This window comes from Phaethon aethereus (genome assembly GCF_964289735.1).
Source record: "Phaethon aethereus genome assembly, contig: HAP1_SCAFFOLD_116, whole genome shotgun sequence".
Taxonomy (NCBI): Eukaryota; Metazoa; Chordata; class Aves; order Phaethontiformes; family Phaethontidae; genus Phaethon; species Phaethon aethereus.
The window spans coordinates 546,886-551,557 of record NW_028113910.1 but is presented as its reverse complement, the minus strand read 5'-3'; positions in this window follow the sequence as shown (position 1 = coordinate 551,557).

Here is a 4,672-nt window from a genome sequence, read left to right as displayed (position 1 = left end):
ACTATTATGATTTGCAAAGTGAAAACCTGTAGCACGTTCTGAACAGATTTGGTCGCCTTCTATTATGCTTAAATTGTGGCCTGTCATGATGGACACCAAACTTCACGCCAAACTTGACATCTGCAGTGTTCAGAGTATGTGCATTTGTCAAGCAATGAGCTAGCAAGTGTCTGGAATTGTTAGGTAGCAATGCCCGATTAAAACACGGTCTATATTCATATGAAGCAATCCCAGAAAATGAAGAGGAATTTGCAGCACTTAAAAAAAGATATCATATTTATGCAGTACAATTCAGGTAAACGTAAAAGAGTTCAAAACCTTCCCTCCTTGGCTACCAGTCTTGAGAGAAGTATGGCGTTGTGTGTAGAACAAAGGGATGTCTGTAAAACTTTCCCTGTTGCATGCTCAGTCTGTAAGAACGTTTCATGTTTTGCAGAAATGCTAACCGCTTCAAAGGTTATACAAGCATGGTAGCTTCCCCCACCATCTTTTCAGACATACGGAAAGCAGGAAAATCCCAGAGTCTGGAAAAGTTGCTGGCAGAATCGTTTGCCCGAGGTAGGTTTAAAATTGAGAGGTTCTTGGCCCTCTTCATAATTCATGTAACTAATTTTCCACAAGTTTTTTAGGCTTGCTTCTGTGGGTCCTATGATAATGCAAAGAGAACAAGTGAAGCTCTAGAAGTAAAATACTTTTCATAAGTTTAATCCCTTTTTTAGTTTAAAAGACCTCATGCACTGTGAACTTGTTTTACAGTCTTCTCCCCAAATGTAGGTGCGGAGAGTCACAGAAAGACATAAATATCGAAGTCTCCAGTAGCTGCATGTTCCCTGTTTTTATTCTAAAGAAATGTTTGGAAGGTATTTTTGAGGAGTTAATGTTGTTTATGTGTTGGGTTTGTTTGGGTTTTTGCTGTGCTGGCTTAATTCTCATTGATTATAGTCTAATTCCTTTGTGTTTCTTTTTACAAAGAAATCCAAGCAATAGTTACCAATATTAACCAAGACAATAGAGTCCTTGATGCCGGGGATCTTTTTTTGTACGTCTTGCCTTTTTTAATCTGCTTTCCAATTTCTCAGTGGGCAGGAAACTAGATGGCATGTGTTTTTTCCCTTTTGTGTCCTTGCAGAACTCTTGCGTTGAATTTTAACTTCTGTGTTGCCTGTGAATAACGTAGAGAAGTGATACATTGCTTTGTACAGCAATGCACCTTGATTTTGAATGCATGACGAATACTGTGGAAGGAACCAAACGCGAGGAAAGTTTTATGTGAGTGTGTTCCTATATTTCTTTTTTTTTTCTGAATTTGTAACTGCAATTGGGGAGTAAAAAAATTTCAAACCAAAACCAAACTCCTAATCACCCCCTACCTCCTCAAACACCTAGTGTCTTGTCAGCTGTGCAATGACGTCACTCAGTGAGTTAACCTTGAGGAGAGATTTTGTTTGGTCCAGACTGTGGGCAAAATCCAAAAATCCAGGCAAAATAAGGTCCTCATTCTTTAGAGCTCTGTGTGGGGAATTGTTATAGGAGAGGAAGTGTTAACTTCTTAGGGCGAGTGGACTTGCATTTGAATCCTGAATTTGTTCTTTTGGCAACACAACATTTTCGCTCTTTCACCCTAAGGAAAACTCTTGTTTTGCCAGTTTCCCATAAAAGCGATCATGAACAACGTTAACTTCATTTGGTAAAACGATTCCTTTTGACAGAAGGGGAAAATATTAAGTATGCAATGAGTGGAGTCACAGATGATTCTACCAAGCAGACCACAATGTTTACTCTCACAGGCTTTACTGTATACCAAGCTAGTGGACTCAAATAATGGATTGATAAGTGTATAAGCATTTGCAGAATGAGGACTTTTCAGTTAATCTTCTGTAAGATTTTTGTCTACACCAGCTTGTACGCCAGGATCCTAGCTCATTTTCTGTGCTTGGGTCTTTGAGTTTGTTTCTGCATTCAACCTTGTTTCCAGGAAAACATATCAAATCTGTGATCATTACAGCATGCCATAATAGTTAATATGCCAGATTTAAGAAAAACAGAGCTAAAGAGCTTCCTTCTTCACAACCCCCCAACAAATAAACCCCCAAAATGAAGGAATTCCTTAAACCTAGAAAGAAAGAAATACGCTGTGAGTCACATGTTGCGCTGATGTGGTAGCAGCAGGGTCCTTAGAACTGATGATTTACAAGACCTAATGTCTTTCTGTGGACTTTGAAGGCTGAGTGTTTTGTACTCTAGCAACTTTCTGCTACTGTTATGTATTCACGTAGATCTGTAAGGCAATTGTTGTTACTTTCTTTGTATAGTCTGGTAAAATATTTGTATAATCGGAAAATTATGTTTTTGTGCTACTCTCCTTGGGAAACAGAAACTAAGCCTGCCATTAGATGCTAGGCCACAGTAGTTGACGGAGCAGGGTAGTGTATGTTACATTTCGTGCTACACTTGGTCAAGTCTCATCTATATCGTATTCGCTGTTACTTTATTAAATTTAGTATCTGCACTTTCTATTTCCAGACCGGCCTCTCATTCAGAGCACAGAGGCATGGTTCTCTCTGCGTCTGGCTCCCCGTCCCTATCTTTTCATTCCTTCCTCTCCTCCCTGTAGCCTACTGCTATCGTTTTCTTTCACCAGCTCTCTCTCTGCCGGGCTCCGGAACCCTGTTTTTTCATCTCTCCCTGTCTGTCTTGTAGCTCGTCAGTACTTTTTCTTTCCCTGGCTCCCTGTCCCTGTTTCTTCCTTCTTGGCCCTGTAGCACGCTCTGATTCTGTTCCATTCTCTGCCTCTGCTTTCCCAGCAATCTGCCCCTCGCTTTTAATTCCTCCCTCTCCGCACCGTCGCCTGTGTGGTCTCTTGCCTTTCTCCGTCGCTGGCTGGCTGGCTGTCCCTGCCCATTAATTCCTCCCTCTCCACCCTGCAGCGCCTGTCGCTTTTGTCCGTTCTCCATCTCACTGTCTCTGGCTCCCTGATGACCCTATTTTGGACTCCCACCACCCATCCACCCCCTTCTTTCCATGCTCATTGCTCTTCTTGTTGCTCTCCAGCTCTCTTTTTTCCCCAGCTCCCTGTACGGTGCAGATACGGGGGTTGTTTTGGCGGTGTTCCCCGCCCCTTACCTCCGTGTTTCACTGTCCTGGCTCCCCATTGTTTCATTCCTCCTTTCGGCTCGGTTGCCACTTTTTTGTCTCTCCCTCTCTCCTGGTCTGACTCCCTGCCCCTGGTCTCCTCTCTTGTAGCGTCCCGTGCCTCACACCTCGTTTTCGGCGGCCTCCCCCTGCCCAGCGGCCCATGGCTCCGGGAGCCGCCCGCCCGCCTGTTCCCTGCCGCGCCGAGGAGCGCGGCTCCGGGAAGGACTGCCGGGGTGTCCCCGGGGCAGGCCCCGAGCCCCGGGGCAGCCCCGCTCCCGGGCCTTGTCATGCGCCGCCTCCTTTGCCCTCGCGGCTGCGTTCGCCCTCGCTTTGCCCCGGGGGAGGGGCTGTGCCGGAGCTCGGGGCAGGAGGGGATGCCCTGGGGTGGGGGTTGGGCGCTGGCCCCCTGTTCCAGCTGGGCTCCAGCTGTGGGCCGGGGCTGGAGGAGCCCCAGGTGCGGGCACTGAGGCCGGTGGGGACGGACGCTCCCTGCACAGGGGTGGCTGCCGGGGGAGGGGCTGGTGCTGCTGCTGCCCTACTCCCGGTGGCCGTGGAGGGGCCGGGGGGAGCCAAGGGTGGAGCGGTCGCACGGCGTGACCGGGCTGCGGCTGCAGCGAGAAAGAAGGTGAGCGGGGCCGCCCGATCGACCGGAGGCAGGGCGGCGGGGTCCGCGTCGGAGGCACGGAGCAGAGGGGCGTGCGAGCCGGCGGAGGGGTCCACCCGGAACTACGCTGCAGAGGGCGGGTGAGCGCTCGCGTCTCGGCGGGGCTGGGGGATGGGGGGGGTGGAAGACGGTGTCCGCGCAGGGTCAGTCAGCAGGACAGGCTGCGTCTCGCGGCATGGCGGGAGCCGTAGTCCTGAGGCACGGGGTTTGCTCTCGGCGATGTTCGTTCCCCGCCATGCCGGGAAGCGTGGTGGTCTTCCGGGCGGTCATGCTGTGCTTGCTAGTGCATGCCGGGAGATGTAGTTTTTGCGACGCGGGTTCCCGGGCATGCGTGGTGGCGTGCCTCCTCGCCGCCCTCAGTGCTGCCGCCCTGTGACCAAAATTAGGTACTGCAGCTCGGCAGCCGCGCATGCGCATTGATGCTCCTCGCCGCGCTGGGTGCCGCTGCCGGCGACTAAAGTGCGGTACTGCCGCTGCGAAACTGCGCATGCGCGCGGGCAGGCGTCCCCGCGCTCGGTGCTGCCGCCCGGCGACTGAATTTCGGTACTGCAGTTCGGCAGCCGCGCATGCGCGGTGGCGTCGATGTGACCCACGCTGACGTCCGCCGGTAACAGCGATGCCGTTCGGGGGCGCCTGCGCGCTCCTTGCTGCTTCCCGGGACGGAAGCGCCGTTGCCGCCCCATGTGCGCAGTGTCAGCGGGTGCTCGGCGTGCAAAATGCGGCAGCGCAGCGCCGCTGCCTCGGGGCCGAAGCAGCACGGCGACTTACTGGGCACAGTTCCTGGTGGCGGGTGGGGGCCAGGACCCCCAGTGCGGCGAGTGAGCCCCTGCGGTGGGCGCAGGGCTCTCTCCTGCCCTCAGGCTGCCCCGGGGT